The 12,612-nt window shown below is 37.7% G+C and overlaps 1 long non-coding RNA gene across 2 annotated transcripts in view; it reads right to left on the bottom strand.

Annotated features, from left to right (window-relative positions):
* Positions 1–12,612, bottom strand: part of LOC146394663 (uncharacterized) — a 174,257-nt gene that overhangs the window by 106,977 nt on the left and 54,668 nt on the right. The window contains exons 3-4 of one of the 2 annotated variants that reach the window (XR_014835650.1): positions 7,712–7,792; positions 3,200–6,514 (exon numbers count right to left, since the gene is read on the bottom strand). This is a non-coding gene — a long non-coding RNA (uncharacterized LOC146394663). Of the gene's footprint in view, positions 1–3,199; positions 6,515–7,711; positions 7,793–12,612 lie in introns of those variants that run through there. The other variant, XR_014835649.1, reaches the window with a different exon arrangement.

The following is a 12,612-nucleotide window of genomic DNA, read 5'->3' as shown; positions in this document are numbered from 1 at the left end:
TATTGTCTATTGCCATGTTAGAAGTTTTCTGACAAATAACCCAGGCTCACAGGTGAGAAAATCAGCCATCAGAGATGATACATGAGTAGGACAAGAAAAAACAAGTCTGCTAATTATGATCCTGAAGTCTGTCTATGCTATGTGCTGACTTTGCATTATACAAGGTCAATGTCTAGATTGGAAAAGAGGTATTGGGGTGGCATAACAACAAAGGCTATAGTACAGTTAATAAGGAATGGAATAGAATACAAATATAAGAGAAATAGTGAGGGGGTAAAGGTTAAAAAATTCACTCTGGCAACTTATTGACTTTCTGGTATCTTTACCCCTTTTGGACACATACTGAGTGGACCAGAAACCATGAGCCACTTAGGTCACAGAGAAAAAGACTGAAGAAAGACCGATTCTGATATCTATTCCTTCTTTAGTAGCTCGATAACAAAGATAGAGAAAAATAAGAGTCAGTTTGTGCCTGCCCATAATTGGGCCCTCCATGTGACAGTCAGTATTCATAAAGGGTCTGCTCTCCATCTTTTGCATCCTGGATCATACATTATCATGGTACAGCCTGGACATTCAGACAATGGACAGTGTCATCTAACTAATATATCACCTGACTGAAAACACTGTAGAAAGTATACGGAATAGGTCTCAAGTTCCACCAGGGCAAGAAAGATTATAGTAAAATACAGTGTTGTTTCTTCCACACCCATCATCCACCATTCCCCTTCCTGTTAATGACACCACCATCCTTTAGCATTGACGATTAAATCATAATATTGCCATCCTATAATCCAATAACAAGTTCTATAGATCATAATGTTATAATGTCTCACATATATTCATTCTTATATTCCCACATTATTGTGTTTTATTTGGAATACTTAAAAGCATCCCATCTAGATACTTCTTACTTTCTCCAATGCGTATTTTATATTACATCATTCTCAGACTTCTACATAGTTTCACAAGGCCAATGTTCACATAAAACTGCATATCTGATGCCCAAAATTCCTCATAATCTACCCCTTCCATGAGTCCTGTCATACAACTAGGCCTGCCTACAAACCACAGTCCAACCACCCCTCCCAATGGTAGAGTCATAGACTCCAGCTGCAGTGCCTGGACTATGTCACACATACTGTACTCCAGAACCACAACTCATTGTAATCGTTACAGTATGGGAGCATGGAGATCCCAACATCTAACATGTAGTCCCTTCAACCCCCTTCAATACTCAGACTGATAAGCACCACAGTTCCACTTCATCTTTGAAAGGATTTCTTCAGTGTTGTTTTTTTATATACAACTATAAGCAGACCCAGCTCTTTCCTGACTGTCACAGCAGTCACGATGAGTCCTGAAATTGATTCTTTGCTGTATCAATTCAAAAGAGGAAGGTGTATCTAGGTCAGCAGGTGATTAGTTCCTGAACTTGTCAGTCCTCACCTGGTCACTATCTTTTTGCTGCCTCCAGGTGGTCAATACAAGTAATTCAGGGTGAAATGCAACAATTCTGATACTAGAGGCAGTGTTGCACAAGAGCCAGAATCATTCAGGAAATATCTGTGATTAGTCTTTAACTCAGAATGGAAAGCAGATTTCAAATAAATATTATAACTATTGGAAGGTAATTTTTCCTCCCTCCCCTCTACATCCTGGATTATTACCTCTATTAATGCCCCTAGTCATTGAAAGTGGTCATATACAACCAACCAACACACACACATACACACACACACACACACACACACACACACACACACCACAGTCCATCTCTGTATATTCTACCTGTCGTGACTCTTACAAGTCAAGAAGCTTCCTAACTGCCCTTCCCACTTTCACTTTGTAGCTTTCTCAGAAATCTCTCATTAATATTGCCAATAAGTGGCTCATCAATCCATCAGCTCCTGAATTAGCAATGAGCACATGGAGAAATGAAGTGGGTGGACACTCTGTTATATACATTTCACATTAAACTTTGCAGTTTATTTAAACTACAGCTGTAACACAAATTCGTAAGAAATAATACAGCGTTCAACTTTTTAATTTTTTAAATTTTTAAATTTTTTGTCTTTTTTTAGGGCTGCACCCACGGCATATGGAGGTTCCCAGGCTAGGGGTTGAATCAGAGCTATAGCTGCTGGCCTATACCACAGCCACAGCAACGCGGGATCTTAGCTGTGTCTGTGACCTACACCACAGCTTAAGGCAATGCCGTATCCTTAACCCACTGAGCGAGGCCAAGGATTGAACCCACGTCCTCATGGATATGTGAGGTTCATTAACCACTGAGCCCCAATGGGAACTCCAGAGTTCACCTTTTTTAGATTCTACATATAAGTAAGATCATACACCATGTGCTTTCTGTGTGTCTGGCTTATTTCATTTAGCATAATGCACTGCATGTTCATCTACGTTGCTGCAAATGACAGGATTTCCTTTTTCTAAGGCTTAATAATATTACACACTATATGTATATACACCACACTTTCTTTATCCATTCATCTATCGAGAGACAAGTTGTTTCCATACCTTGGCTATTGTGAGTAATGCTGAAATGAACAATGTGGGTGCAGCTATCTCTTCAAGATATTGATTTTATTTCCTTGGGTTATATACCCAGAAGAGCAATTGATAGATCATATGGCAGTTCTGTTTTTAATTTTTAAATTTTCCAATTTACATTCCCACTAACAATGTACAAGGGTTTCCTTCCCTCCACATACTTAGCAATACTTGTCTTTTATATTAGCTATCCTAACAGTTTGAGATGATACCTCATTGTGATTTTGATTTGCATTTCCCTGATGATTAGTTGATTTTTGAGTACCTTCTCATATACCTGTTGGCCACTTCTATGCCTTCTTTTGAGAAATGTTTATTCAGGTCCTTACCCCATTTTCTCTTAAAAAATTTTTTTTTCATTATAGTTGATTTACAATGTTTCTTCAATTTCTGTTGTACAGCAAAGTAACCAAATCACACAGTTCCCTGTGCTATACTGTAGGGCCCCATTGCCCACCCATTCCAAACATAAGAGTTTGCATCTAAAAACCCTGTCCATTGCACTCCCTGCCCCACCACCAGGAACCACAAGTCTGCTCTCCTTGGCCATGATCTGTTTCTGTTTTGTAGATAGGATCATCTGTGCCATATTTTAGATTCCACAAGTAAATGATATTATATGGTGTTTGTCTTTTTCTTTCTGGCTTACTACACTTAGTATGAGAATCTCTAGTACCATCCATGTTGCTGCAAATGGCATTAGTTATGTTTTTTTGTATGTGTTTGGCTGAGTAGTATTCAGTTGTGCGTATGTACTACATCTTAATCCATTCATCTGTTGATGGACATTTAGGTTGTTTCCAGGTCTTGGCTATTGTGAATAGCACTTCTATGAACATAGGGGTGTATGTATGTTTTTCAGTGAAAGTCTTGTCCAGATATATGCCCAAGAGTGTGACTGCTGGATCATGTGGTAGTTCTATATTTAGTTTTCTACTTACCCCATTTTCTAATCAGGTTATTTGTGGGTTTTTTTTTTGCTAATGAGTTATTGAATTACTTATATATTTTAGATATTAAACCCTTACATAAATGGCTTGTAAATATTTTCTCCCATTCTGTAGGTAAGCAGAGAGTAGAATAGTGGTTGCCAGGGGTAAGATGTAGATGGAAAAATGAGGAGAAACTAAAGTGTACAAATGTTCAGTTATGAAGGATAAACAAGCTCTAGAGATCTAAGGAAGGCATGGTAACTGTAGTTAATAATACTGTGTTATATACTTGAAATTTGCTAAGCATTGACCTTAAGTATTTCAATTACACAAAAAAGTAACCATATGAGGTGACAGATATGTTAAATAGTTTGATTGTGGTAATCATTCCACAATGTATATGTACAGCAAAACATCACATTGAACACCTTAAATATACACGATTTTTATTTGTTGAATATACCTTAATAAATCTAGAAAAACAAAGAAAAGAAAAAGAATGAACACTGAGGTATCCTGTGTACCCTTTACCCAGTTTACTCCAATGGCTAGATCTTGCAAAACTACTGTACAATATCACATCCAGGATACTGACAATGATGCAGTCAGATACAGAATATTTTCTTCACAATAGCCACATCTATTTCCCACCTGCCCTCAACCTCCTCCTTAACCCCTGGCAAGCATTAATCTCTTCCCCATTTCCATAATTGTGTCATTTCAGGGGTGTAATATAAGCAAAATCATATATTGTATAATATGATTGTTTTTTTCCCACAATGGGAACTTCCTATATACATTTTAAACTGTATAGATACAGCTCACACATGTGACTTAAATTTTACCAAATTACGTAAAAAAATCTCAAGCTATCACTTTCAACTTAAAATTATTTCACTCATATTTTTTATTCTAATCTGTGCTAAAATAAGAGCATTTCTATCGCCTCCTAGGTTACAAATCAGTTTACTAATTTTAATGTTCTCACTGAAGTCTGTACACTGATGAGTGAAGTTGTCACTCTCTTTTTTAATTATGGTCACAGGGACATGTTTGTACCAGTTTCACCCTGAACTTTAGAGCCCTGGAAGTTGGGTATTTTCCCTCATTTCCCAATCTTCCTCCTCCTACCTTAGGTTTCCCTCTTTAATGGCCCCAGATCTTACTCAAAACCAAAATCTTGCCTTCTCCTGAACTACCTCACAACAAACCCAGCCAGGTCATAAAACCATCACCATAATTAACATCCTCCAACAACAGCAATGCAGGCTCAGCTAGGATCCCTGTCTGATTCTCTCTTACCCTCCAATCTACCTAAGCATAACCTAGAACTCATCAATGAACTCATCACTCCCCCCCCCCACTGTCCTGACCAGGGTAACAGAAAGTCATCAATAAGTTATATCTAATAAATAGAGACACATCTGTATATATTAACATTCTTTATGTACCTAAGTGAACTATAACACATCTTTCAAAATATTCTGTGCTTCAGTCTCCTCATATGCCTGGTTATTTCATTAATATAGGCACTATATCTATAAGGCCCACACCTTTCTTCATGCTATCACTTCCACTTGTAATGGGCTTCAACAACCGGGCCTACAGAAATCTGCAACAATAGGACACTCTCCCTACAACATTCACTTCATGTTAATTTGTGTTAAGTGGCATTATATACACTAGTGGAATAATACAGTATAAAAATTAATAAGATTATTTCAAAAGAATTTCAAAAAGTGAAAGTATTTTATGGGGCATTTAGGACAACATCAAGCAGAATAACATTTGCATTATAAGGGCCCCAGAAGGAGAATATAGAGAGAAAGGACCAGAAAAAATTATTTGAAGAGATAGTGACTGAAAACTTCACTAATCTTGAGAAGGAAACAGAGAGCCAAGCCCAGGAAACTCAGAGAATTCCAAATAAGATGAACCCAAAGAGATACACATCAAGATACATTATAATTAAAATGGTAAAAGTTAAGGATAAAGAGAGAATCCTAAAAGCAGAAAGAGAAAAACAACTTGTAACTTACAAGGGAAACCCCATAAGGCTATCAACAAATTTTTCAGCAGAAACTTTACAGGCCCAGAAGGGAGTAGCATGACATATTCAAAGCTGAAAAAAACCTTCCAATCAAGAATTCTCTATCCAGAAAGGTTATTACTTGGAATTGAAGGAGAGAGCAAGATTTTCCCAGATAAGCTAAAGTAGTTCATCACCACTGAAACAGCCCTACAAGAAATATTAAACAGACTTCTTTAAGCCGAATAGAAATGGTACTAATAATAAGAAAAATACAAAACTAAAAAATCTCACCAGAAAAGATGAATATATAATAAAAGTAGTCAATTAATCACTTATAAAGAGAGAAGGAAATTTAAAAGACAAAAACACTAAAATTAACTAAAACTACAATAATTGGTGAAAGGATGCATAAAGTAAAAAGATATAAAATGCATCATGAAAATTATAAAATGGGGGGCAGTAAAACAAATAGAGCTTTGGAATGTGTTCAAATTTAAGTTTCCACCATCTTAAAATAGGCTGCTCCATTCATAATAGGTTATATGTGAACCTCATTGTAACCACAAAAAAAAAACTTACAGTAAATACACAAAAGAAAGTGAGAAAGGAATCTAAACTTAACACTAAAGAAGACTACCAAAACATAAGAAGAGAGGAAAGTAAAAGAAACTTAAAAGCTAAAAAAAAACAAATTGACAATAAGTACATACCAACTGATAATTTAAATGTGAATGGACTAAATTTACCAGTATCCCCTGATAGGGTATAATAGAGGACTATTCACTTAACTGAAACACTCAGTGTATGTTCATGGTAGGAGTTAAAACCCATCATTGAGAATTATCCCTGGATGAAAAATGGGCAGTCCTGGGGCCTAAGACATCCAGTCTTTTATATAATAGAGGTGGTACCTTGCACAGCCAGGATATTATTTATGCATTCACATCTTCACAGAGATTCAGCAGGAAGTAAGCAATTCAGCCTGGGGAATGGCAAGGAGAAGCAGTTCATGAATTTGGTAATTCCTGCCATGAGCACCGTAACAAGTGACTCTCAAAATTTCTTGAGGTATTACTCACAGTCAATGACCTTATAGACATGGTAGAACTTGAGGCAGTTTCCTAAGAGTGGATAACAGTATTTTTATACTTAAGATTTACAGAAATTGTTCTCACAAGGAAAAATAAACATCAGGTCCACCATCATTCACAGCCTCTCTCACTAAGCAAATTTACCAATGTATCTCTAATGAGAGTACCTCTGGTCACCTATATCAGCTTTGATAAAGAAGGAAAAACTGAGCAATGTGATCTTTGCAGTTTATCTACATACACCATTTTTGGCCTTGGTCAAGTAATCTCACGACATTAGAGAGCGATAAGTATAGGCTTTGGTAGACGAGTCCTACGTAAAACTTCTGGAACTCTTTCTGAAGCAAGGAATGCAGTATTCATTTCAAATATAAATTAAATAAATGAAAGAGTATTTTTCCCTCTACTTGTTTTTGCACAATGTTCCTCTCTCAGCCCTCTTTTTTGCTCAGAATAGAGACCCTCCCTCCCCAACATACACATGTGTACAGACACACACACACACACACACACACACACACACACACACACACACACACACACCTTCAACCAAATTCTGGAGAACCTATCTCTACTGGCATCTCTAAAATGGCTTATTCTTTTTATCTATTTGCACTAAGCTTTCCCTAGTTCTTTCTACTCTATTTTGATAACTTCCTCTCTGGTTTCTGCATCTAGCTTCTTCCTCTCAGTACCCCCAAATGTCTCTATATAAAATACAGATTTAATCTCTCAGCATTTCGCTTCATAGAGATTTCCAATAACGTGCAATACTCCATCACATTTACCAGGTGTCAGAAAATATTTTCTGTAAAGGATCAAACAGGTATTTTAGGCCTTGTGAGCCATTTGATCTCTATAGCAAATATTCGACTCTGCTATAGCACAAAAGTAGTCATAGACAACACATAAATGAATGGGCAAGGATATATTCCAATAAAATTTTATTTACAAAAGCAGGTAACAGCTGGATTTAACTTGCTGGCTATAGTTTTCTTGAGACACTTATTAACATGCACAGCCTTCCTTAGGCAAAATTTGCTCACTGATCCTGACTCACTGATATCTGTGGTTAAGATAAAACTTACCCATTCTACATGCCTGTGAACTGATTCAGAAGGAAGGCCTACTCATCCCAGCAGTGCATCAACCCCATCCACTTTCTGACTCTGAAATATATAAACATAGAGCTCCATATCAGGATAAACTAAAAGGAAGAATTCACCAAAAGGGACACCCAAAATATCTACAAGGGAAGCAGGGGCATGAGGACTACTAAGAAGCAATTTTCTACTGGGTGACTGAGGGAACTGATAATTGGACAGGAGTATTTTATGATAGGTAAAGGGAATATAAATAACAACAATAGATAATAGAGAAAGGAGAAATGATCAAAAATAAGTAATCCCAGCAAAGAAAGCTAACAAAGAAGTCTTTTCTCTCTACTCACCTGTTTTTAAGGACTTCTGGCAGAGTACAACATTCAAGAGCCTAGGCCTTAGAGTTAGGCTGCCTAAGTTTTAAATATTAGTTCGATCATTTACTTTCTGTGTGAATTTTAGGCAAGGCTGTGTCATAGTTTCTGCATCTCAAAACAAGGAATGACAATAGCACAATCTCTGAGAATTTTCACATGATTGTTTTAAGCAAACAGTGCATACAAAGCATTTAAAATGGGGCCTAGCACATGCTAAGGAGTCAATAACTGTTAATTATTGCTATTACAAGAAACTGGGGACAGAGCGAGCATTCATAGAACTGTCAGGAAGTAATGAGTTTGCAGACCTTGTCTACCAAACAGAACTGAAGTCCTGCTACTGTATATGTAATTTCATTGAATTGGGTTCTATTTTTTAAATTTCATTTATTTTTTTCCACTGCATAGTCTGGGGACCCAGTTACACATACATGTATACATAGTTTTTTCCTCCATTGTCATGTTGCGATCCAAGTATCTAGACATAGTTCTCAGTGCTACACAGCAGGATATCATTGTAAATCCATTCCAAGAGCAATAGTTTCCATCCGTTAACCCCAAGCTCCCAATCCCTCCCACTCCCTCCCCCTCGCCCTTGGCAACCACAAGTCTATTCTCCAGTCCATGATTTTCTTTTCTGTGGAAAGGTTCATTTCTCCTCTATATTAGATTCCAGATATAAGTGATATCATAGGGTATTTGTCTTTCTCTTTCTGATTTCACCCAGTATGAGTCTCTAGTTCCATCCATGTTGCTGCAAATGGCATTATTTTGGTCTTTTTTATGGCTGAGTAGTATTCCATTGTGTGTATATACCAAATCTTCCTAATCCAATTGTCTGTCGATGGACATCTGGGTTGTGCTGCAATGAACATGCGGGTGCATGTGTCTCTTTTAAGTAGAGTTTTGTCCAGATAGATGCCCAAGAGTGGGATTGTGGGGTCATATGGAAGTTCTGTGTGTAGATTTCTAAGGTATCTCCAAACTGTTCTTCATAGTGGCTGTACCAGCTTACATTCCCACCAACAGTGCAGGAGGGTTCCCTTTTCTCCACAACCCCTCCAGCACTTGTTATTTGGAGACTGATTAATGATGGCCATTCTGACTGGTGTGAGGTGGTATCTCATGGTAGTTTTGATTTGCATTTCTCTTATAACCAGCGATGTTGAGCATTGTTTCATGTGCTTGTTGGCCATTTGTATATCTTCCTTGGAGAACAGTCTATTCAGGTCTTTTGCCCATTTTTCCATTGGGATGTTGGCTTTTTTGCTGTTGAGTTGTATAAGTTGCTTGTATATTCTAGAGATGAAGCCCTTGTCCACTGCATCGTTTGAAAGTATTTTCTCCCATTCTGTAAGTTGCCTTTTTGTTTTCTTTTGGGTTTCCTTTGCTGTGCAAAAGCTTTTCAGTTTGATTAGGTCCCATTGGTTTATGTTTGCTTTTATTTCTTTTTTTTTCTTTTCTTTTTTTGGGTCTTTTTGCTATTTCTTTGGGCTGCTCCCCCAGCATATGGAGGTTCCCAGGCTAGGGGTCGATTTGGAGCTGTAGCCACTGGCCTATGCCAGAGCCACAGCAATGCAGGATCCGAGCCGCATCTGCAACCTGCACCACAGCTCACGGCAATGCCTTAACCCACTGAGCAAGGGCAGGGACCGAACCCGCAACTTCATGGTTCCTAGTCGGATTCGTTAACCACTGCGCCATGACGGGAACTCCTGCTTTTATTTCTGTTGCTTTGGGAGACTGACCTGACAAAGTATTCATGAGGTTGATGTCAGAGAATGTTTTGCCTATGTTCTCTTCCAGGAGTTTGATGGTGTCTTGTCTTATATTTAAGTCTTTCAGCCATTTTGAGTTTATTTTGGTGCATGGTGTGTGGGTGTGTTGTAGTTTCATTGCTTTACATGCAGCTGTCCAAGTTTCCCAGCAGTGCTTGCTGAAAAGACTGTCTTTTCCCCATTTTCTGTTCTTGCCTCCTTTGTCAAAGATTAGTTGACCATAGGTGTCAGGGTTTATTTCTGGGTTCTGTATTCTGTTCCCTTGGTCTGTATGTCTGTTTTGGTACCAGTACCAAACTGTCTTGATGACTGTGGCTTTGTAATACTGCTTGAAGTCTGGGACAGTGATGCCTCCTGCTTGGTTTTTGTTTCTCAGGATTCCTTTGGCAATTCTGGTTGCTTTGTGGTTCCATATAAATTTTTGAATTGTTTGTTCTAGTTCTGTGAAAAATGTCGTGGGTCATTTGATAGGGATTGCATTGAATCTGTAGATTGCTTTGGGGAGTATGGCCATTTTTTACAATATTGATTTTTCCAATTCATGAACATGGAATATCTTTCCATTTCTTTACATCTTTGTTAATTTCCTTGATTAATGTTCTATAGTTCTTGGCATATAATTCCTTTACCTCCTTAGTCAGGTGTATTCCCAGGTATTTGATTTTTGGGGGTGCAATTTTAAAAGGTACCATATTTTTGTATTCATTTTCTAATATTTCATTGCTGGTATACAGAAATGCAACTGATTTCTGAATGTTAATCTTATGTCCTGCTACTTTGCTGAATTTGTTGATCAGTTCAATTAGTTTTGGGGTTGAGTCCTTAGGGTTTTCTATGTATAGTATCACGTAGTCTGCATACAGTGACAGATTTATCTCTTCTCTTCCTATTTGGATGCCTTTTATTTCTTTTGTTTGTCTAATTGCTGTGGCTAGGACTTCCAACACTGTGTTGAAGAACAGTGGTGAGAATGGGCATCCCTGTCTTGTTCCAGATTTGAGTGAGAAGGCTTTCAATTTTTCTCCATTGAGTATCATATTTGCTGTGGGTTTGTCATAAATGGCTTTAGTTATGTTAAGGTATGTTCCCTCTATACCCACTTTGGTGAGAGTTTTGATCATGAATGGATGTTGGACTTTGTCGAATGCTTTTTCTGCATCTATTGAGATGATCATCTGGTTTTTGACTTTTCTTTTGTTAATGTGGTGTAGGACGTTGTTTGATTTGCATATGTTGAACCATCCTTGTGAACCTGGGATGAATCCCACCTATTAGTGGTGTATGATCTTTTTGATATGTTGTTGGATTTGGATGGCTAAAATTTCGTTGTGAATTTTTGTGTCTATATTCATCAAAAATATTGGCATATAGTTTTCTTTTTTGGTGGTATCTTTATCTGGTTGTGGAATGAGGGTGATGGTGGCATCATAAAATGTCTTTGGGCGTGTTCCTTCTCCTTCAGCCTTTTGAAAGAGTTTAAGGAGGATGGTTATAAGTTCCTCTTTGTATGTTTGGTAGAATTCACCCACGAAGCCATCTGGTCCTGGGCTTTTATTTGTAGGGAGTGTTTATATGACGTATTCAATTTCATTTCTAGTAATCATTCTGTTCAGTTGGTCTGTTTCTTCTTTTTTTTTTCTTTTTTCTTTCTTTCTTTTTATTTATTTTTTTTCGTGATTTACTATCTTTTATTTTATTTATTTATTTATTTATTTTTTTAAATTTTATTTTCCCACTGTACAGCAAGGGGGTCAGTTTATCCTTACATGTATACATTACAATTACAGTTTTTCCCCCACCCTTTCTTCTGTTGCAACATGAGTATCTAGACATAGTTCTCAATGCTATTCAGCGGGATCTCCTTGTAAATCTATTCTACGTTGTGACTGATAAGCCCAAGCTCCCGATCCCTCCCACTCCCTCCCCCTCCCATCAGGCAGCCACAAGTCTCTTCTCCAAGTCCATGATTGATTTTCTTTTCTGAGGAGATGTTCATTTGTGCTGGATATTAGATTCCAGTTATAAGTGATATCATATGGTATTTGTCTTTGTCTTTCTGGCTCATTTCACTCAGGATGAGATTCTCTAGTTCCATCCATGTTGCTGCAAATGGCATGATGTCATCCTTTTTTATGGCTGAGTAGTATTCCATCGTGTATATATACCACATCTTCTGAATCCAATCCTCTGTCGATGGACATTTGGATTGTTTCCATGTCCTGGCTATTGTGAATAGTGCTGCAATGAACATGCGGGTGCATGTGTCTCTTTTAAGTAGAGTTTTGTCCGGATAGATGCCCAAGAGTGGGATTGCAGGGTCATATGGAAGGTCTATGTATAGAATTCTAAGGTATCTCCAAACTGTTCTCCATAGTGGCTGTACCAGTTTACATTCCCACCAGCAGTGCAGGAGGGTTCCCTTTTCTCCACAACCCCTCCAGCACTTGTTATTTGTGGATTTATTAATGATGGCCATTCTGACTGGTGTGAGGTGGTATCTCATGGTAGTTTGGATTTGCATTTCTCTTATAATCAGCGATGTTGAGCATTGTTTCATGTGTTTGTTGGCCATCTGTATATCTTCTTTGGAGAAATGTCTATTCAGGTCTTTTGCCCATTTTTCCATTGATTGATTGGTTTTGTTGCTGTTGAGTTGTATAAGTTGCTTATATATTCTAGAGATTAAGCCCTTGTCCGTTGCATCATTTGAAACTATTTTCTCCCATTCTGAAAG

Source organism: Sus scrofa, chromosome X (genome assembly GCF_054392235.1).
Source record: "Sus scrofa isolate SSC_HxYL_T2T_F1_AM1 chromosome X, Sscrofa_HxYL_maternal_Yorkshire_Landrace_v2.0, whole genome shotgun sequence".
Classification (NCBI taxonomy): domain Eukaryota; kingdom Metazoa; phylum Chordata; class Mammalia; order Artiodactyla; family Suidae; genus Sus; species Sus scrofa.
The sequence above is the reverse complement of the archived record's forward strand: the minus strand, read 5'-3'. Positions and strand labels throughout refer to the sequence as shown.